This window comes from Eptatretus burgeri, chromosome 10 (genome assembly GCF_056783735.1).
Source record: "Eptatretus burgeri isolate ZD-2024b chromosome 10, Ebu_testis_v1, whole genome shotgun sequence".
Classification (NCBI taxonomy): Eukaryota; Metazoa; Chordata; class Myxini; order Myxiniformes; family Myxinidae; genus Eptatretus; species Eptatretus burgeri.
Genome location: NC_140970.1, coordinates 8,603,480 through 8,628,107, shown reverse-complemented (window position 1 = coordinate 8,628,107; position 24,628 = coordinate 8,603,480).

Below are 24,628 nucleotides of genomic sequence, written 5' to 3'. Positions count from 1 at the left end.
CAGACATTTTCATTTACGGACGCTTTCCGACGGTTCTGCGATTTCCACTCTATGTATCAGATTCGATGTCCATCGGTACGTGAAATTTCAGCTTTCAACATCACCAGGAAGGTACCGATTGTTAATGTCAGTGAGTGGTTACAATGAGCTTTATATTAGATATATGTACAATTAAAATGTGAGTAGGCCACAGTACATGTATAAAGTATGCACAATTAGAATGTGATTAAGGTACAGTATGTGCATTAAATATGTACAATTAGAATTTGAGTTAGGTTCAGAATGTTCAATTAGAATTTGAGTACATGTATAAATTCAGTACAATCAGAATGGGATTACATTTATAAAGTACTGTATGTACAATTAGAATGTGAGTAAAGTATGTGGACAAAGTATAGTGAGGTATGCTTACATATTGTAAGCAATAACGAACCGTGCTTCCCATTGTCTCAGGTCGCTCACCTGCATTTGTTTTGTTTTCATTCATTTTTTTCATTAATTTATTTATATGTTCATTTACAAACACTTTCCAATGGTTCTGTTAATCCCCCCCCCCCACCCCCGATGTATATACTTCGATGTCCATTGGCACATGAAATTTCAGCTTTCTACGCCACCCTGAAGGTACCGAACATTGATATCAGACAGTCAGTCAGTGAGTGGTGAGAACCAGCGAAATATCCATCCATCCCTTTGGGACCATACTCTGGACAGAGCATTGGTGCTGCGTCAGCAGTCTCCTTGGCTATTGGGTACAATCCTGGACAGGTCGCTACTCTGACACAGAATACCAGCAAGCTGGCACTCATTTTGCCAATCTCGGAAGGATGACAGGCAGAGTCAACCCCACCTGGTATATATATACACATAAAATATATATATATATATATATATATATATATATATATATATATATATATATATATATATATATATATATATATATATACACACACACATATATATACACATATATATATATATATATATATATATATATATATATATATATATATATATATACATATATATATAGACATATATATACATATATATATATATATATATATATATATATATATATATATATATATATATATATATACTTATATATATATACATATATATATATATATATATATATATATATATATACATATATATATATATATATATATATATATATATATATATATATACATATATATATACATATATACATATACATATATATATATATATATACATATATATACATATATACATATACATATATATATATATATATATATATATATATATATATATATATATATATATATACATATATATATATATATATATATATATATATATATATAAATACATATAAATATATATATATATATATATATATATATATATATATATATATATATATATATATATATATATATATACATATATATATATATATATATATATATATATATATATATATATATATATATATATATATATATATATATATATATATATATATATATATATATATACACATATATATATATATATATATATACCAGGTGGGGTTGACTCTGCCTGTCATCCTTCCGAGATTTGTAATTAATTCCGAGATTTTGATTTTGTAATTAATGCTCCACCGCACGTATGTCTTCCCCACGCTGCCTTTCCTTCCCACTCTCCCTCCTTCCTCACTCCCCCTCATATAACTTGATTATCTCCTAAAACTTGATCATCTTCCCAGCATCAAGCGCTGATTCGGTCATTTCGAATCATACGAAATAAATATTAAAATTAGGAAGAAAATTGCACAAATGCATGCAAACTTTTAGCTATAACATTATATACATATATAATATTATATAATATTATAATATTATAATATTTTTCGTTGCCATTTTGTTGAAACATCCAATGGTTGTCCACACAGAGGTCAAATGTAACCTTGACCTGAACTTTTGCACGTGAGATTGACATGCAATCGAAAATAATATCAGAAATGGATTCTACACACATGAAAACCCTAAAAAAGATGTATTACACACCATTCTAGGATTCGCGAGTCAGATGCTAAATTATCGAGATGGCGTTTGGTGGCCATCGTGGATTATGCAAATTACCAGAGTTGCCCAATGTTGCCATTTGGGCAACCAAGCTCAAATTGTTCCAGGTACCCATATGAATATAAATCGACAAAAAAAACTTCATAGGAAAGAGCATTTCTTGGTTTAGGAAATGACAAATCGACTATCATGGTAGGAATGTTGTTTGATGGGTGATGAGCTGTGCTTGGTTTCTGCCAGACAGCATTTTGCATTCAGGTCAAAGAGTTCAATTTTTGTATCATCAGAGCACAGAATCTTTTACCTCATCCTCTCAGAGTCTTTCTTGTGCCTTTTTCCAAACTCCAGGCATGCTGACATGTGCCTTTTTCTCAGGAGTGGCTTTTGTCTGGCCAATCTGCCTTCAAGCCAAGATTTGTGAAGTGCGGCAGAGATTGTTGTCCTTCTGGCAGGTTCTCCCATCTCAGCCAAAGAACTCTGTAGTTATATCAGAGTGGTCAGTGGGTTCTTGCTCACCTTCCTGACCAAGGTCATTCTTGCCCAGTTGCTCAGTTTGGTCAGATGGCCAGCTCTAGGAAGAGTCTGGGTAGTTCCATATTCTTTCCATTACCTAATTATGTTGCTTACATGGGAACTTTCAACAACTTGGGAACTTTCAACACTCTAGAAATTGTTTTATACCCTTTCCCAGATCTACACTTTCTCACAATTCTTTCTCGAAGTTTTACGGAGAGTTCCTTGGACTTCAATGTGGAGTTTCTGCTTTGATGTGCACTATCAACTGTGGGATCTTACATATAAAGATGTGTTTCTTGCTGTCATGTCCAATCAATTGAATTGATGACAGGTGGACTCCAATCAGGTTGTGGAGACGATTCAAGGATGACCAAAGGAAATTGGATGCATCCAAGCTCAATATGGAGTGTCATAGCAAAGGGGTTGAACACTTATTGACACAAGACATTTCAGCTCTTCATTTTTAATTAATTTGTAAAAAATTCTTAAAAGATGTCTTCACTTTATCATTTTGGGGTATTTTGTGTCGATTGATGACAAAAATGTAAATTTAAACCATTTTAAATTCAGGCTGTAACACAACAAAACGTGACAAAAGTCATGGGGTGTGAATATTTTCTGAAGGTACTGTAGTTCACATTTCTCCTCAAGAGACTCACTCATGCAGTTAACGTTCCTTTTTAAGAGACTCGCCATCTCTCTCTCTCTCTCTCTCTCTCTCTCTCTCTCTCTCTCTCTCTCTCTCTCTCTCTCTCTCTCTCTCTCTCTCTCTCTCTCTCTCTCTCTCTGCACAGCACTTGCTGGGTTTGAAAAAAAAAAGTTTTGAGATTATTTAAATGGTCACAAGTAAAGTAATGCGGAGCCACCGACAAGGTTTTGCCCTCATTTTGGTTCATCAGGACAGCATACCGCAGATCTCGGTTTACCTCTCGGTCATTAAAGATGTGCGTAACTCTGCAGAAGCCATCCGATATTTGAGGTGAAGTGGTGGTTACGCATGCATATAACATTTAGCCTCATGTCGCTTTTGGGTCGGTTGTCTTTTTTTTTGGTATATTGTTCATGCCCAGCCACAACTCCACCTCCTCACTGGTGCTCGGTAGGGCAGAGAAAATGCTTTTGTATGATGGACGATAATTGTTGTCAAGACGTTGTGCGGCAATGACCGTTATGGGCCTTGTTCTGTGCTTTGCTGTTTCATCAATTTGGGGTTTCGTGCGCACGCACACACACACACACACACACACACACACACACACACACACACACACACACACACACACACACACACACACACACACACACACACACACACACACACACACGACAGCAAGCTTACCACATTATCAATCTGTATGCTTTGTAATGCTTCCTACCCACACAGCAGCAAGATGACAAGTTTACAGTGAGATGCTAATACCTTGAGGATTACACTCAAACAAGACAGCTCTGAGTTATGCAGGCTGGCAAAGTTCCATGTTCTCATCTGGCTTGGGTACAGGATTGGAAACTTCAATCTTTAATGAACTGTCTGGAGGCTTTATTTTCAGCATATCAAAGAAGTCATCTTCACGAGCATCTCAATAGAATACATTACATCATACTGTTATTGTCGCAAGAAAGCGTGAACATAATATATTGAACCATAAATGGCTGAACATAATGACTAAAGGTTTCAAACCAAAAGACAATTTAATTTTTTTCCATGTAAAGGTGTTCATTTGATGCCAAGTAGATAAATATAAGAACATCTAGGTGGATACAGCATCATGGCATGTAGAATAAAATAAAATAACAGGAATACACACAAACATAGTGATCGAGTTTGATGGTGCAGAATCCATTGGACAGCGGCTGCTAAATGGCTTTAATTAAACGTGGATTGTTTTGAGTGCACAGCAGGCCCCAAATGGCCAAATCCATCATGCAATGCCTCACGCGATGCGCCACGAGTTCGTGCCGAACATCGACCGCGACCGCAGTCACCTCTGCTATCCATCAGAAAATCTTTATACCGTTTGTCCGAGAACCAGACCACGAGGGAATGGAAAAGTGGCCATTCAATGCTGCCTGCTGAATCGAAGTGTTGAGGAGAGCAGGCCTGGCCCCCTTGAGACTTTGTTATTGCTGATATTTTGCCAAGGCAGTTCATGTTGAAATGTTCTAAAACAAGGCAACACGATGTGTTGTCAAATAATACATTTTTCTTTGTCCGCAAAGACCATAAACATATGGGACGAAAGAAATAACTCAAACGCGACAGAAATTTCCGAATCGGATCATCAACAAATTGCAACTGAAATTGCCATGAAATGTTAATTTCAATAATAAACCATCATAGTTTGTACCAAAATGGTTTATAAATACAGAAACATTTTCTTTTCAGTGTGAGATAACAAATTACTTTAAAATCCTGTTTGTAGATTTTTTTGTTTTTACTCATTTATTTTTCTTTGCTTTTTCCTTCTGGGTGGTCTTCCCCCGACTGGGAACTAGTTTTCTCCTCAAGTTGCACAAACAAAACAAACCATTTAATCGTGGTTACACCTGGGTTTATCCCCCTTAACCACACCCACCCCTCACCCCCCAGATACCTCTCCCTGAACAATGCTCCATGTGGAGCTAGCTGCTTTCTTCTCATCCATAGGTCCAGCTCCAATTTCCACGGACTTCACTGTATCACAAACGACGACAGACAGGGATCTTGTTTTTTACATCAGTTTATGATAATAATTGCTTAAACCCTCCTTTGATGTGACATTTCATTAAAGGGAAGTCAAACTATAATTTTTTTGCTTAGTCTTCATAATTTTTCAGATGGGAATACTCATCAATTAAATTTCTTAAGGATAATAACAAAAGTGATGGTTGCTATGATGTGCCAATGAAAGTGAGTACTTGTTGCTTCTTAAAACAAGAACTTAGCAAGAATATTATTTATTGTGTTGTATTTTGACAGTACTTGTGTTCGAAAAAGCATTTATAGATTATTTAATCACAACACAATCTCGTCTGGGTTTGATTCCCAATTTGACTATTTGCCATCGGTCTGGTCCTTTTCTTGCAGGGCAATTGCATCAACGAGTGTGCCACAATTTTGTTGGGATATCCAGCTTGGGTGTCATGTCTATTTAGAATTTTTCTGGTCCAAAAAAAAGATCCCACTGTGTATTTCACAAGAGTGGGCCATTGTACGTCAGCACCCTGCCAAATTACAAATTCCCACCCTTACCTATAATTGCACACGGCAACAGAGTGGCAACCTGTCCAGGGTTGGTTTTCAATCGGTAACATTCATGATTTGCCATGATTGCCATGATGAGAATAATATGGGCATATATTGTTCTTTGTTGCAACCCAAAAAGTAATGTTATCCATTAAAAAAATGTACCTAAAATGTAGACTACCTCCCTCCTTCCCCTCAATTTAAGTCTCCATAAATTCATGTTAATATTTTAGACTTGGTCCAGACACCACGATTTTTGTCATTTTCCATGAGCCGATATATCATTTTGATGAATCGGTTGTACAGTTTGTATCAGTCCATAGTAAACCATGTAAACCCATAACTTTATCAATTTTTTGTCAAACAAATATCCAAGAGACAAGTATGATCCATCCATCACTGCATATGCATAAACCTTGCTGTTTTAGGGGGCACAAGGGCAATGTTCAAACAAGGTGCTTGGCAGAGTGCAGGATGTGCTGTTCACCTATTGGGTGACCCAAAATTTCAGTCCGAATGCCTTTGTAATTAACAAAGGCTGGTTGTGTTACCATAGGCACAGTGTTGTTGACGGAGACATGTGCTTATTACGGCATGTGTGTGTATGTATATATATATATATATATATATATATATATATATATATATATATATATATATATATATATATATATATATATATACATATAATATACATGTTGTTGTGGCCAGGGGTCTGGGTGAGAAGACCACGAGGGGGGAAGCTATCTTGGGTTCCCACCAGACTCCCCGGAATCACAGGCCATCGCACAAGGATAACGCCGTGACGTGGCGGGTCGCTAACCGAACGTGAACGCTAATAACTCATCCACGTGACTTGGGGTCCTCTGTCTAAATCAGTTACCTTGTTATAATCACGTGACCTAATTACCGGAGGACATTTCCTTGGTACACCTTGTCCGAACTGGGTCACCTTACCGGGTCAGATGCAACCGAGCAACACTGCCAGACGTACCAGCTAAAAGAAATGGATCGTTGGGAATAAAGTCCCGGCTAGGTTAGGATATGGACCATGCTGGATCAATGAAAGAAAAGACAAAAACGAGCTGGGAACATTTCTACACGATCATTTATTAACAGGCAGGCAAGGAAAATATGTGGTACAGTGAAAGTAGTTTATTGTTGTGTGTAAGCAGGGATATAAATAAATGTAAGGTGCATCAGCAAAACAAGCAACTTACTCAAGCAGACACAGAGCAGATGTATCCCAATATAATTATTCTACGCTCTTAACTTAAGCAATGACAGGAGTCATGACATACACACACACACACACACACACACACACACACACACACACACACACACACACACACACACCGATAAAGAGGAGATAATGAGAAGAAAGCAGAGGAGAGGAGGCTAACGGTCTCATAATGCCTTGCACGATTGACCAACCGCGCCACCCAGTACATTTTGGGGGGATGCTCCACTGAATGATCCCTCCTTGATAGTTGGCACGTCGTTTCCTGCTTGGCTATGGTGCCGGCAAAGTGTCTGCGCTGATCCAGAGAATGGGCGCGACCATCAGGCGTGAGGAAGGGACTTTAGGTGGAGCCAGCGGCTTGTGGTGAAGAAAACGGCGTAAAGCAGGCGGATTCAGGTGGGTGGGTGGAGCCAGTGGTGAGTCGGTGAAGAAGATGGCGGAGCAACAGGTGCACGCAGAGACCGATCCAAGGCCAGGCAAAGAGGATGAGGACGACCACAACGACATCTCTCTGGATGGCTTCGCGATCAACCTTTTATAGGCCCTGCAGTGCAGGGCGGGGCGCCGCCCCAAAGCGATGTGTCGTCAGCCGAATCGGGTGCTCCCATTGGGCCCTGGCCACCGCACGGCCCGGCCGCCATGGCCAGAAGCAGTCCTCATTGGTGCATCCAGCGATACCTCGCCGAGCTGTGGAATCATCTCGCTCCAAACCCCGCAATATGAATCGCCTTCCACCGAACTCCCAGGCCGCGCTCTGGCGATTGGCCGAGGGCTGCGCCGTCCCGCACGCCCACTCGGGCACCCCCGGTGCGCCGCAGCCGGCGCCGATCAATGCGCTTGTCCCATCCATACACCATGCGGCCCGAGCGATCTGGGCCATACAGCATGCCTCCACTTGTTGGCAGAGGTGCGAGAAGATTCCCGCCATCCACCACGAGATATTGGTGGCCGTGGTGGTGAGTGAAGAACGACAGAAAGACGCCGTTGTGACCAGCGCGCAGATCCGAAGAAAGAGGTGTACTATTCGTGCCCCATACTGTACAAAGATAATATGCTATTGTAATCAGCATGCAGACCTGAATGAAATGTGCGCAATGCGCATCCCGCACCATGCGACGGTAATTATCATGGGGCTGCGCATGGGTCTGCCATTGTGCATGCGGTTATCTATCACAGTGGTGATCCTCGCAGGCAGCTGCCTGCATGTGGTGCTGGCCCTGATCTGTATCATGGATTGAAGAAAAGGATTGGATATAATTATTAGATGCAGAAATGGGTAGAAAAGAGCATGCCGCCCATGTCCTGTGCAGCATTGGGATTAATTGTATGGTTCTACTATTCTCTTTGACACTGTGTCTTGCAGCGGAGGATTTTTCTATCATCCGTCGTGTGGTTGAGACTTCTTCTGGCCTCCGTGAGGATACATTCTTAAAGTCGAGGGTGTTGCTGCAGTTTTCACAGGTGGACATCTGGGTACGGTGCCTGCTTGGATTTATTTCAGGAATAAGAGGAAAAGAGTTAGAATGAAGATAGCGATATATTCAGACCTAACTACGAGACCCACACAAAGCACTTCATCCAATTTGACCCACTAGACATGAGGGAATGGTCTAACTGCATGTATATTAATGAAATAACTGTTTGGGGACCACTATATGATGGATACCATTGCCTTAAAGGTGTGCGGTTTCCAGCACCACAACAATATAAATATATATGAATATATTGTTGCGGACCCGGGGTTGGGGCAAGAAGACCACGAGGGGAGGGGGGGTGGGAGCTACCTTGGGTTCCCACCACACTCTCCAGAATTGAAGACCATCGCACACTGATAACTCTGTGACATGGCTGTTTGCGAATGAACCGTGAATGCCAATAACTCAATCTCGTGAATTAGTGTCCTCCGTCTAATGGAAGCAGGTTACCTAAAATTGTCACATGATCGAGTTACCTGGGGACACGCCCCCGGTACGCCGAGTTCATACCGGATCACCTTACTGATCAGATGCAGCCGAGCATAACTGCCAAGGACATACCAGCTGGAAAACAGATCATTGTGGGCTAACATCCTGGCAAGGCTACGATACGGACCATGCTGGACCAATGAAGGAAAAGACTAAAACGAGCTGGGAACATTTCCATCTATTTACAATTAAGCGAGGAAAGGTATGTGGCACAGTGAATGGGTTTTATTATTATGTGCAGCAGGGATAGCAAGGAATTTGTGGGGTGTGAAAAGGCACAAGCAATTTACAAAAGCAGACACAGGGCAGACTTATCCCGTTATGTCTTCTACAATGTTAACTAGTGTAACGACAGGCGCCATCACACACACACACACACACACACACACACACACACACACACACACACACACACACACACACACACACACACACACACACACACACACACACACACACACACACACACACACCCGATGAAGATTAGATAGCCAGAAGGAAGGAGAGCAGATGAGGACTAATGGCCTCGCAATACCTGGTGTGGTCGGCCGACCGCGCAACCCAGTATGCTTTGAGGGAGGCTCCACTTGAGCGATCCCACCTGAAGAGTCGGCGTGTTATCTCCTGCTTAATCACTTTGCCAGGGCTTGTGGAAATGTGTGCTCCGCACTGATCCAGAAGAGTGTCGCACACCAACCCCGAGTCCAGGTGTAGCGACAGGCAGACAACGAGCTGCAGTGAAGAGAGGGCAGAGAAGTGGGTGAGGCAGGCAGTGGACGAAGTGCAGAGAGAGCAGAGGGTGGACGGCTTCGAGATCTGCCTTTTATAAGCCCTGCGAGAAGGGTGGGGTGACGACCCGAAGTGAAGCACCATCATCCAAATCGCGCTCTCCTATTGGGTCCCGGCGCCACTCTGCCAGGCTCCTGAGACCGGAAGCAGTCTCATTTGCACATCCGGCATGACATGGCCCAGAGCTCGCCCATCCTGCCATGTTCTGGTGAATGGACGAGGGTCATGCCAGTCCCACATGCTCATTTGGGGCATCCCCTGTGAGAAGTGGTTGGCACTACCAATGCACCTGGTGTGTACTGGCCCCCACACTTTACATCACTTGTATGGACTGGATTTTGGGGAGGATGTCAGAGCGATCAAGCTGTGGTGCATCGTTTGGGAATGTCAAGATCTCTGACCTTGATTTCGCAGATGATTCAGTCATCTTTGCGGCGATGCTGGATACCCTTGTAGGGGCCCTCAAGGCCCTGAATGAGGAGTCAGAGCTGCTGGGGTTATGGGTTTCCTGGGTTAAAACTAGGATCCAGGCTTTCAATGACGTCTTGGATGCTGCTATCCTGTCTGTACCTGTTTGTGGCAAGAATGTTGAGGTCACGGAGAGATTCACTTTCCTTGGCAGTGGTATTCATGTGAATCAGAGGACCCCTTACACCTCTGAGGGACGATTGATGGTGTGACGTCAGAAGCTAGCTGAGTAGAAGAAGCCCCACCTTCCTGGTTTGGTAAGTACAAGCCACGCCCCGGAGGTGGAGGAGATATATTGGTGCGATTGAAGTCGAAGAAAAAGAGGTTGTGCATTTTCAGAGGAAAAAGGAGTTGGCTTGTGCGCTTTTGGTGGAGAGCTGTGATCAGTAGCATTGACATTTTGAGAGGCATTGGACTCAGTGGGCTTGTGCATTTTGTGGAGAGCAGTGATTAGAGTGGAGGCACGAGGCACATTGTTTGGAGAGGTGAGAGCAGAGATTGAGTTAAGCCAAGGAGGACGACATGACCATTGAATTTGTGTTGAGGTGACTTGATTCGCGTGGTGAAGTAAGATGCTGGCCTTTTGCTCTTGGTCAGGTCGGTGCGGACGATCGGAGCACACGATGCCATTACACTGGGGCTTTGAGCCTTGATGTGGAGTGCCAGTAGTGAATTGCCTGGCGTGCATTCGTCCCGCAACGAGAGAAGGGCCACAATTCCAGTTCCACAAGGATCAGCTCTGGGCCAAGCTTCGTGCAGGAATAGTTAAAAGGGAAGGTTTTTCTTTTCATTCTGTGTTCCCTTTGTCTGTATTTGAGTCTGGGTGAAAGCCACCTTGACTGTTGGATTTATTTACTTTATCTTTATTTTGTAATTATTGTCCATTGTAAATGTTTATTTATTTTCATTAAATGTATTCCTTTTAAGAAACAGTTGTCGTATGCTGTCCTGGTGCAGTGCCCCTGTGCTATGCTCCTGCTTTGGATAATCTCTCCGCCATTATTCCTCATTAACGCACATGCATTATCTCTGAGTCTCGGTTGGAAGCCTTCAAGGGAGCAGCTTTGCCATCCATCCAGGTTGTGTTTAAAACCCCTGGATGTGACAATATTCAAAGAAAGATGGGACTTTGTGATTCCACAGTGATAACCATTCGTGACAATTGTGATAAAATCCATGAGTGCTCAGAGAACAACGAATCTCGGTGTTTCCAGAACTGCAAGATCTCGGCCTGATGCTCTTGAGAAAATTGCAAAGATGCTGACCACGTGGATAGAGCATCACAACCAACAGAACATGCCCTTGTTATTCAAGAGAAGGCAAGGAGTTTGTATGGTGATCTAACCAAATATACCAATGATCCAGTGCCTTTTGTTCCCAGTCATGGGTGATTTGAGTGCTTCAAGAGTCACCATGTATTCCACAATCTTAAGTTTACAGGGGAAGTTGCTGCTGCAGATCATGCTGCTGCCGAACAATTTCCAGCTGTCTCCAAATCGGTGATTGCGGATGGAGGTTACACACCAAGCCAGGTGGTTAACCTCGATAAAACTGGACTTTATTGGAAACGCATGCCCAGCCACACTTTCATCTCATTATCTTCATCTCTATCAACTCTGGTCTGAGGCAGTGATTGAGTTCAGAGTTTCCACAGAGGCTGAAGTCAGCGAAGTAAGGAAAAAGATTGTGGGTGTGGTCCTGCAAGTGGGATTTGAGGAGGTCGACAAAGATTATGTTGAGGATTTGCTTCTTTCACACAGGGAGGAGCTGAGCAATGAAGATCTTCTGACTCTGGAGGAGGAGCATATCAGAGAGGAATCAGAATCAAGTCCTGAGGAGGTTGAGTGTTTAAACTTTCACGACAAAGGCCAAGGCTGGTGAAAGGTTTCACTTTAATGAACATGATCCCGACTTCATGAAAAGTTCCAAGGTGCAGAGGGAGATGGAAAATGTCCTGAAATGTTACAAGGAGGTCAATAAACAGAAAATGAAAGCAGCCACTCAAGTCTCCATTCAAAAAAATCCCAAGTGAATCAGCCTCCATTTCATCATCTGACTGAGCCTTCAACCTCAACTGGACACCTGAATAAGGCTCCCTCAAGCAATATATACTGCATCCAACCCCAAACATAACACTTAAAAATAAATTCATTTTAATGTTTTTATTTGATATTGGCATGGATCGACTCGCTACGATTGCCTCTCCATGCGTCATTGCACAGATTGATATCACAGATTTGGTGTGTTTGCATGGTTTACACTATTCATAATACAAATATATCTTTTCTACAAATTTATTTGTAATATTCGTGATATTATATTTGTTTGAATTTTTTTGTGATATAAGAAAGTCCAAGTGGTCTCATTGATCAAGGGTCTAAGCTGTCTTATCTGTCTGGAGGGTGTAAGGGTCTATGGAGTAAAGGCCAAAGGGGGCTAAAGGGTCTTAGTGGTCTTTGGGGTATTTTAGGTCTTCAGGGTCTTTTGGGACTTTTTGGAACTTTTGGATCCTTGGGGTCTTTTGTGTCTTCGGGGACTTTTGGGTCTTCAGGGACTTTTTGGTCTTCGGGGTCCTCTGGGACTTTTGAGTCTTCAGCATATTTGGGTCCTCGGGGACTTTTGGGTCTTCTGAGTATTTTGGGTCCTCAGGGTCCTTGAGGTCTTTTGGGTCTTCAGGGTTCTTAAGGGTCTTTGGGAATTAATGTTCAAACTGTGCGTTAATATGCATATACTCTTCACAGACTGACTGAATGAAGGCTTCACCTTCAACCGTGTCGTTGGAGTGCTTGCTTGGAGCACTTGTCAAGCTTCGATCTCTGCAAGCTTCCATGGCGATACCGCGGCGCAGTTGTCCTTGTGGACATCTCCGGTATTAAGAAGGCAAAATAAATTAGATGATTGCAATGAATAGAAAATGCTTTCAGTTACAAAGCAATGAAACGCCACATCACGGCAGGATAGCCGAGAGGTATGCATGCTCGCTCTAAGCTGTCTAGCTTGGGATAGAACCCAGACCCAGCTATAAACTATAAACTTGTTTCACAGGCAGGGTGATTCATCACTGTGTGTGCTGTCTCTCGGATGGACGTTAAAATGGACATCACATCTTCCGAAATCCCCCCCACCTCTCCTCTCCCCCTCTCTTCTCTCCCTCCTCCTCTCTCACCCCTCTGCCACTCTCACCCCTATCCCATCCTTCTCCCTCTCTCCAACTCCATCTCTCTCACTCTCCCCCCTCTGTTGAGGGGACTGTAGTGTGTACGAATCAGTCAGAGTGAGCCGACCAAAGAGGTGCAAAGGTCGCTGCATGTGTGAGCATGCATGCATCCAGGTAGGCCTTTGCCAGGTCAAGAGTGTGGGCTTTAAATAGAAACCAGTGTTTAAAAAGAAAATGTTGCTGTTTGGGCATGTCTTATCACCATTCCCTTCTCCTCACTTCACACTGCCTTCCCTTCCCTGCCCCTGACGCTGCCTTCACTTCCCCTCATGCTGCCTTTCCTTCCCTCCACCTGCCCTCCTCCCAAACCCACTGCTCCTCTCCACTCCCATCCCCCCTTCCTTTCTCCCCCATCCTCTTTCCCAGAGTGGAAAGTGACATTTGGTGAGGCGTTGCTCCCCCCCACCTTTCCTCACTCTACCATCTCCCCCTTCAAAAACATTAAACCTAACAGTCTGAAACTTTGCATGCATAGTAAGGAAACTCGAAGGTATTGCATGAATCAAAACTGGGTATTTGGGTTAATTTAAACTACCCTTTAAAGATAATTAACGGCCTTATTTATTTACCCTTTATCAAGGCATCATCCGTGATCAGCCCCTGAGTCAGTCCTTTGTCAACTTGCTGGGTCTTGATTCGCCATTTTGTTCGGCCTGCTCAACAATGCCTTGACTTGGAAAAGACTGCAATGTTTTCTTGACAATAAAGCGCTCAAAACATTTTTTCACTTTCCTCACTCATATCATTGAATGCCTCATCTTCATACCTATGAATCGCTGAATACATCACAATGCTTATAAACGCCCAGAGGTTCCAGTGTTCACGGATATATTTCATTTCCGCACATACTGTATATATATATATATATATATGAAAAGCTCCACAATCTCTCAACCTGAGCCAATTTTCAAAATTTAAACTGCAGAATTGACCTTCGCAACAGTTCCAACTGCTTAAAAAATGTTTATTTGTCCAATCCGCACATTGTATGACACTCCGGGTGGTGTTTAATATGACTGATCGGCGATCGCGAATCGCTTGCCAAGCCTGCCACTCCTTATCAACTGTTTCGTTGTAGTGCTTGCTCGAGTGCTTAAGCCACTTGGCGAGTGTTCTACAAGCAGCTTGGATGTTCGTTTGCAAGCCATGGCAATACACGGCAAAAGTACCTACACAACACAATCAAAAATACAATGAACAACGTATGATGTTCAGGCTTAATGGCTGAAGGTTTAGCTTTTATTATGAAAAAAAGGGTAAAAAAAAAAACTTCCATAACAAACCTCAACAACAAAATTCAAAGGACAAGAATTAGAAATCAAAAAGCACAAGCAAGGATCACAAAGCCAGGATAACAAGAGTCAAAAGGTCAGGTCAGGTATGGGAGCATGTGCCAGAACAGCGCGTCGCTGCGTCCACTTTCCGCCGGTACTCCAGGGGCCTCCGTCTGGCCATCCCCCAGGCAGATGCCAGGCCCATCCCCATCTCCTTGAGATGATGGTCAACCTGCTGCAACCATGAGGCACGTGGTCGGCCCACTGGCCTCCTCCACTCATGAGACTCCCTCGCTGAGAGAATCTGGTGAGCAGGATCAGCGTCAGGAAAACGAGCCACATGTCCATACAGCCGCAGCTGACGCTCACGGACTATGCAGGTAACAAATCTCATCCGAGTCTCTCTCAGCAACCGCTCGTTGGACACAAAATCCGACCAGCGATAGCCAAGGATTCTCCGAAGAGACCTGGTACCAAAGGAATTAAGTCTCCGTCTCAGATCCTTGGTCAAAGTCCAAGTCTCGCACCCATAGAGCAAGACTGGAAGTACCAAGGACCTGAAGACTCGGACTTTCGTCCTCCCGCACAGGTACCGGCAGCGCCACACCCCATGATCCAGTGAATCCATGACTCCCCAGGCCCGACCCAGACGTCTATTGACCTCCGGCTCACAACCTGCGGAGACATGAATATCACTGCCAAGGTAAGTGAATCTATCCACGACCTCAACATCCTCACCACAAACAGACACAGACAGGACAGCAGCATCCAAGATGTCACGGAAAGCCTGGATCTTAGTTTTGACCCAAGGAATCCGTAATCCCAACGGCTCCGACTCCTCATTCAGCACCTCGAGGGCCCCCAAGAGGATGTCGAAAGTCTCCGCAAAGATGACTGCATCATCTGCAAAGTCAAGGTCCGAGATCTTGACATTGCCAAACGATGCACCACAACTTGATCGCTCCGACATCCTCCCAAAAATCCAGTCCATACAAGTACTGAAAAGTGTGGGGGCAAGTACACATCCCTGACGAACTCCAGTAACAACTGGAAATAAGTCAGAGATGGTACCACCACACTTCACAGCACTCTCAGTACCAGAGTAGAGTTCAGACATCAGATCGATCAGTTTCGGTGGCACCCCACGAAGACCAAGAATCCTCCAGAGGACATCCCGATTCACTGAATCGAACGCTTTACAGAGATCAACATAGGCTGCAAGCAGCCCCTGCCGAAACTCTCGTCTGCGTTCGGTGAGGACACGAAGTGCAAGGATACGGTCAATCGTTGACCTCTTTGGTGTAAAGCCTGACTGCTCTGGACGCTGGTGCTCAAGCAGATGGTGGCGAACCCTATCTAGAATTATCCGAGCAAAGACCTTGCCCGGCACTGAGAGCAGCGTCACCCCTCGGTAGTTGTTGCAGTCTTGGCGATCACCCTTCCCTTTCCAGAGAGGGACAACAAGGCCCCTCTTCCAGTCAGTTGGGATGATGCCTGTGTTCCAGGCAGAGCACAAAACTGCATGCAACGACACGAGTGCAGCATTTCCACCAGCCTTGAGAAGTTCAGCATGGATGCCACAGATCCCTGAGCTTTGCCCCGTTTCAACTGGTTCACCGCAGCCCGTGTTTCCACAAGCGATGGTGGACCACAGTTGATTCGAGGGTCAGCAACAGGGATTGTAACACCCTTGACGTCCAACTCGACAGCTGGGGGATCAGCCTGGTACAACCGCTCAAAGTAACCCGCCCAGCGGGCCTTCACTTCAGACTCCTCTGTCAAGAGCCTACCACTCTCTGCTCGAACTGCAGTGCTCCGAGGGATGGGCTTGGATGAACGTAATGCGCGAATTCCCCTGTAAGCGGGACGAGAATCACCTGTCCACAGGTGATGCTCTACCCCCTCACAGATTCCTCGCACATAGGCCTCCTTGTCCACCCTCAGTGCACGTACAGTTTTACGCCTCAGCTCCCTGAACAGCTCAGCTCTGCCATTCAGCCTGGCCCTGCGACTCTGGTCAATGGTATCCAGTGTCCCTTGAGAGACAAAATTCTTCTTTGCCCTGCGGTGAGTTCCAAGGCATCCACCGGCAACATCAAGGACGGTGGTCTTGAAGGTTCTCCACAACTCTTCAGGACCCCCCAAAGCACCCAGACCCCCCAAGTGTCCACTCAGCCTGTTCGCAAACTCCTCAGATACTCTCTCATCCCTGAGCTTGGCAACATCCAGCCTAGGCTGGGATGGTACCATTCTCCAGGATTTAAGGTGCAGCTTTAGAGTTGCTACAACAAGCCTGTGGTCAGTATTGAGGAACTGAGCACTCCGGTAGACTCTGCAGTTCTGGATCATCCTCCAACGACCGTCAATGAGGACATGGTCAATCTCCTTTGCCACACCGCCAACGTTGGAATACCAAGTCCAGCGATGAGCTTGCGGGCGCTGAAACCATGAACCAGCCACCCTCAGTCCATGACTTCTTGCAAAGTCAAGGAACTTAGTGCTATTCTGGTTCATAGTTCCTGACCCATGGGGACCAACACACACCTCATAACCATCCCTATCAGTTCCAGTCGATGCATTGAAATCCCCCAAGACTAGAAGTGTATCTCGTCTGGGGCACTGATCAACCACAGACTCAAGTGTGGCGTAGAATGCATCCTTCACGGTGAAATCACTCGCCTCAGTCGGAGCATAAATAGAGACCAGGGAAATGACACCTAAGGAGTGGCGAATCCTTAATCTCATTATACGCTCGTTGACCGGTGTTACCTCAATTATCATTGGGGTCAGCTTATTGGACACAGCTACAGCAACTCCTTGGGTATGGTAACCATCAGAGCGACCAGACCAATAGTAGGTGTAACCACCCACCATTATCTCGCCGCAATCCGGTCTCCGAACCTCAGAGAGAGCTGCAATCCCGATGTCCAAACGCTTGAGCTCAGATGATAACAGAGACAGGTGATCATCCTCTCTTAGGGATAGGACATTCCAGGCACCCACCCGAAGGGACCGCCTCAGGTTAACCCAAGGAGACCGCCGTCTGGTGGACGACACCTCAGCACCACTCCGACACACTCTCCCGCAATCTGACCCAGGGATGTTACTCCGTGGTTTCCTCCTATCAAAGATTGGGGGTCCCGAAGGCTTTGCCCCAATCCTGTCATCCGGTGAGCTGCCCTGCGAAGAGAAGCTGCACAGGGAGGTACTCCACGGAGTGGGTTTCAGATTTTTTGCGTTTTTGCGTTTTGCGGAATGAAGGGTTTTACGGTGGCCGGAGTGCAAATCCTGCCACCAACCTCCTAATAAGAAGTAACCCAACTGCAGGAGGACGTCCGCAGACACAGTTGGGCACTAGATATGGATGGCCGTTGGCTCACAAGGAGCTCCTCCGCCCTTTGACAGGTTTTGTTTTTAATCCTGCTGGGTGTCCATATCCAAACACCCTCCTCACCAGAAAACCTGGTGGGGGAGACGGTTTAGTCGCCGACAACCCGACCATGGAACAGGTTAGTACAGGTTTACATGGTACCTGTAGCAGGTCACAGATCGAACCTGACCTGAGTCAAAAGTCAACCAAAAATTCCATAAAACAAGTCAAAATGAAACAAAGACAACAGACAACAAAGTCTAACAAAACAAAGGGAAGGGAAAAGGAAGACCCTATCCCCCCACTCCTCCCCAAAGCAACCAAGGAAAAGACACGCCAAACAAAAGCTTTGAAGGGACCTTTTTTCCTTTTAAATGCTGGAATCAACAATGGGCTGCTCACCACGCCCGGGAATATAAAGGCACGAGACACTTGGAGGACTCGGTCTATCCCTGTAAATGAAAGAAAATGGAAATCAAACAAAGACAAAATCAAGGTTAAACAAAAGGAACCCCAACTGCCCTCCATCCCCCCCCCCACTCCGAGCCATGCTGCAAAGGGGTGCACTCAGAATAACAGCAGCACTAGGAAGCCGATGGCTCCCCCGCACTGCTGCTGAGGCTTGAGTAAACCGACAAGGATCACAGCCCGAAGGGGCCCCAAAGCCTGCATGCCGGAGCACCCCCATCCTTTCCAATTCTGGGTGGCAAGCTCGGTAGGGGACTGCATCTGCACATGACTGCCATCCATGCTCCCCACAGTGGGACCACTCCTTCACCATGGTAAAGCCCGGCCAACTTCAACTCGCTGGGGAGGGCTTTACGACACACCTGATGCATAGTTTGGCCATCACCCCTCCCCATCGCCAACAGCCTGTCACCAAGCCTGTACCTCCAGAGGGAGGATAGGGCCATACCCCATATCTGCCTGGGATCCATCCATTCCCTCGTACAAAATCCTCTGACTCGCACTCTCCACAGGACAGTCTTAATGGTATTGACTATCTCCAGGCCCACCTCCAATTGCTGCAATGCAATGGATGTGAACAGAGCCTGCTGAACAAAAAAAACATCCTGTCTGTTCATCATCAGCCAGGGCACTGATTTTTGAGGAGGCTGGCCATGAGTGACCAGACACCCTCAGCAACAGGGCAGTCCCACAGGACATGCTGGACCATTTGGATTGGGGACACTGGACAGACACGTTCAGGTTCCTCGGGAACTGAAACACCAAGATTGGAAGACACTCGTGAGCGGCCTGTCATGCAACATTTTTCTTGTTGTTGGTGAAACAGGGAGCCAAAACATTCTCCCAAACCTTTGGCACTGTATGTTCTACAAGAGGGCATTAATTAAGGATACACACATCCCTGGGCCGCAGGTGTCCAGGACCTGCGACAGTGGCCAGCCGATTGGCCGAGGGGTCAACAGGCCCTGCTCCCGAGCAAACCACTCAAACATCTGACAATGCTCTGGACACGATCCAGAGAAAAGCAGAGATAGCAAGTGGGATGACCCGGGTCCTCTGACACAATTAAACCCATACGAGTTCATGCAAAGGCAGACTACTGTACATAAAAACACAGGATTGGGGATGCCCTTCCCACCCAAGGATGGGCTCATTTTGATAATTATCCTACTCCTACATTCTGCTTGGGTACACCAGAAGAAGCCGAAAACTAGCTTCTCCAGAGCCCGTCCCACCACAGGAGGTGGTGGGGAGACGAGCCAAATATATCAATTTGCCAATCAAAACATTCTTATTTACCAACTTGCGCCCCTGAATGGTGAAGCGACATGGCCACCAAATAGCAACCTCGGACTTTATTTCCATGATGAGCTGTTGCCAGCTCTCGGTAGCCACACCACCAGGGTCAAAACAAACCCTGAGGATCTTTAATTGATCTCTCTGCTCCGTGACAAGGGGATGAAATGCACTTTAGTTGGCACAGGCCCATCCTGTACCAACCAAAATGCATGACCCCACTCTTCCGGGGATTAACCCCAGAAGAGGAGGCCAACCCAAAAAGTTTGCAAAGACCCACCAGCCTGTGCATGGCATTGTGATGAACACTGACATGCCGTCCAAGTACAGGCTCACGTTTAGGTGCTCCCCATGGGCTCTGGGTACTCAGATCTCAGGAAAAGAAAGATGGGTTCACTCACAGTGCACGTGCAAAAGGTTAAATGCAAAGGACAGGTGAAATAAGGCGGCCCTGTCTGACCCCAGAAACAATTTGAATGGTTCCTGAGAGATGTCCATTGACCAAAACACAGGCTTCAACATGCCTACACATAAGGACGACCCAATGCATCAAATTTGGTCTGAAGCCAAAATTGTCCAAAACAGCCATCATATATTCATGAGACACTGTCAGAAGCCTTCTCCTGGTGCAAACTGACGATGCTAAGTCTGAAGCCTCTTTCCTCCACTAACTGGATCGCCCCTCGACCCAGGCCCAGACTGTTGGACACTGCAACCCGGAACATCACATTTCTGATCCGGGTGCATGAGATTCCTTATGACATCGTACACCCTCTGAGACAACACCTTGGTTAGTACTTGGTCGATGACATTTAACAAAGTGATTGGGTGCCAGTTGAACAGGTCCTCCTGATCACCCTTCTTGTGCATGAGGTTCACCAAGCCTTGGCACATTGAATCTGGACACCTCCTCTTGCACCTGGCTAGCTCCTGCACCTCCTCCATGTAGTCCTCACCAAGGATGTGCCAAAGGCAGCGATAAAACTGCATGGGTAGGCCGTCATCACCTGAGGTTTTAATCACGGCTAAATCCCAAACAGGGGAGGACAATTCCTCCAGGTTCACTGGCTCTTCCAAAAACTCCTGCTGTTCGGGGGTCAGCCGGTTACTCAAATGGCCAAGAACTTTGGCCATCCGGAATTGATCAACCGGTCGTTTTTCAAAGCACGTGGAGTAATAATCCTCCACTGCTTCCATAATTTGATCAGGGTTCAAAATACAGTCTACCCCCATATTAACCTTTGGCAAAATGCCTTTCCACCTGGCACATCATTGGAAGAAGAATGTGGTACACTTTTCATTCCCTTTCAATAGCCACACTCTGCTCCAGAAGACGATGGTCCTTGCCTTGGCTTTGAGGAGGCAGAAAATTCTCTCCTTCCCCACGGCCGATATTTTTCCGACATGTCAATTCCTTCGCAGAGTTTCTTATGTTAGCATTTGAGGTATATCTGCATGCACTTCAAATGTTCTTGTTTCCCTACGGCCCTCATTTGCTTGGCCGTATGGAAAAACGCAGTCCTACATTTCACCTCCTCCCACCAGGCTGCTGAGGTCGGGAAGAGACACCAAATAGTTTGCCAATCCCTATACTTCTGAATATAAGAACGCCCTAATCTGTTATCCCACAAAAGGCGACAGTTAAGTTTCCAGAGTGCAGAGTGTCGGGCACACACCCCCTCTCATTCTATGCCCAGAGACAAACGACGGTGGTCTGAAAAGGCCACCACATGAAATGCCAGGTCCAGGTCACCAAAATTTAGTGACAAAAGAAGTAATCGATCCTTGCCCATCTGGTACCAGCCGTATCAGTCCAGGTGATATGACTCCTTCGCACACCCATGCCCTCAGCCTAAAACCCTGAACAAGCCTTTTCAAGGCCCATGTCGATGAGTACTGGACAACTCTGTCCAAACTTGTGTTAAAATCTCCCCTGACAATCATAGACGCAGGGCTCTAAAGGAGGTGCTACAACTGGAACAAGAGCTTCACTCTTTTGTATGCTCTCTGTGGGGTGTAAACATTGACCAAGGTCATGGTGGTCAACAACACAACCACCCATAGTGAGACCAATCACCCTGAAACAATTTAATCTAAACTAAGGACCTCAACATTCGAGCTCTTATAAGGAACCCTAATCCATCGACACTGTTAGTATTGCTGCCAGACCAATATGACTCTCCATAATGCCAATTTGCACAGAGTATCCATACTCCATGACTGGAGTTGGCTTAATGGTTAGGGTGGTGGGCTTTGGATCCTAGGGTCCTGAGTTCAAATCCTGCTCAGCTGTTGAACTAATACCAGGTGGGGTTTTCTGATATTAATCTCTTTTTCATATTTTAATTTTGTAAATGTTTGATGGTTTCATATTCGTTGACATGAGAATCGTGTCATTATACTTATCCACAATATCCTGAATAAAAGATGACCATTGTTGTGAACCGAGTTCTGTGAATTTTTTTTATATAGTCTCTCTTTTAAGGTATGATTAAAACGTTCCACAACAATGGCCTTTCCTTCATTAAAGGTACTGTATAATGTAATACTGTTATTTTTTTAGAAAATTCATAAATATCTTGTTATAAAACTCTACCCTCATCAGTCCACAATTTTTTAGGTTTTCTCTTACTTTTATTAAATATCTGTTGAAAGGCCAACATAAGAGTATTACCTGTTTTGTTTTTTAAAGGGACAACCCATGCATATCTACTCCTCAAATCAATAAATGTTAAAGTATACTTGTACCCCTTATCATGATTGAGTTAAATCAAATCAGCAGACCAGATATAATCAACTTCCTTGGAATAAACCTTCCTTCGACAAAACTTTGTGAATATTGGTTTATGTAATTCATCAGCTAATTGCTCTTCAGTCTTAATGACATCATTAGAGCCGATAAGTTTTTTGAATTTCCAAGTCCAAGTTTCAATTTAGCACTGATCATCTTCTTCACAATGAACCTATCAACGTTTTCTCTCAAGGTTGGATTTTGTATCAGAGATAAATTATACAACATTTCTCTGTCGGCTTCATGCTTTTCTTCCAAAGTTGTGGTATTCCCATAATCAATATCGTGCCTCATGCACACTGCATCAACCCTATTGATGGGCTTACTCCATGATTTAGGATTGTCTGCCTCATCTAATCTTTTATCCACGTTTGTGCCTGGACCACAGAAAGAATACCCTGGGAGATGTAATTCTCCTGGTATTCCAATAGTTGTAAATTTACTTCCTGATCAAAACTTTTGTATATCTCCTTCGAGTTTGTGTTTGGAGATAAATTGATTTTTTTTTTGAACCACACACCGAACATATACCTTTTTGTATAACCCTGTTATTTTTACTTTTAAAATGTGAAATATTTTTAGTATTAGTTTTCTTTTTACATTTAAGACAATAACTCATTTATTTATGAGAAAAATTCCTACAGAGTGCGAAAACCTTTTTAGTTTCCAACATGCACATTTGAATCTTAATTTTTAAAACATAAAGAATCCTGAGAAACGTCTTTACTCTCTCCTCCATTTATTTAAGAAAAAAAAATGAAAAACTTGAATTAAAATCAATATCTTGCCGATGACAATAGTCTTATCGAAAGTATTGCAATTGGACTTGTCAATTCTTCGTTTTCCTTCTCGGTGGGTTGAGTTATTTTCTGTAATACCCCCAATCTTTTTTTAATCTCACTGGTTTCCATATTTATTCAGTCTCACTCTTTCCTCCCTCTCCTCCCTCTCCCCCTTCTTCTCCCTTTCCTCCTTCTCTCTGTCTTCAACTCCTTCCCCGTCCCTTACTATCCTTGAATCACTTACACCCCATAGAATATCATACGTGTATTCATCAGGATTTCTTGTTATTCCTGTATCCAAAATAATTTTTTTTACAACAGGAAACCAATAAAATTTCTTTTGAATTTCTAAAAGAGCCTTACGTTTTCTTAACTTTATAATTTTTTCATTATTTAACATTTTCATTAAATCCAAAGTTGATGGTTTATCAACATCAGCATAATGCCAATCTTTTATTGAAAATACCTCTTTCTTGTGTTGTAGAGCATATTTATTAAAATACCGAATACCCTTTCTTGAAGGTATGCTTGGACACAGAAATAATCATTTTCTTGAAGCCTTCTTGCCATCATTTACGTATTAGAAATATATGTTTGAATAATATTATGACATGAAACTCCTCCCCATCTTCCCATTGTTAAATAATTTTGTATTTCCCTACACACACACACACACACATATATATATATATATATATATATATATATATATATATATATATATATATATATATATATATATATATATATATATATATATATATATACTTGAAAGTGTGTCTGTCTGTGTGTCTGTGTGTTTGTTTGTCTGTGACCTATGCACGCGAAAAGTTCAGGAGTGATCCTCACCAAACTTCACATGATGACAGAACATGTACCCGGGAGTGTCCCGATGTAAAAGAATTGTACTTCCGACTTGCGGTTTCCGAATTGTGACGTCATCACCTGATTTCGTAACGTTAATTTTTCAAGTTCTGCCGATTGACATGGGGCCAACGCCATTTGAAATAGAATGAAAAAATAATGCGACAGTCAATTGAAGACAATGACTTCCGATTTCCTGGTTTCCGAATTATGACATCATCACCTGATTGCATAACGTTACTTTTTCAAGTTCAGCCGATTGACATGGGACCAATGAAATTTGCTAGAGAA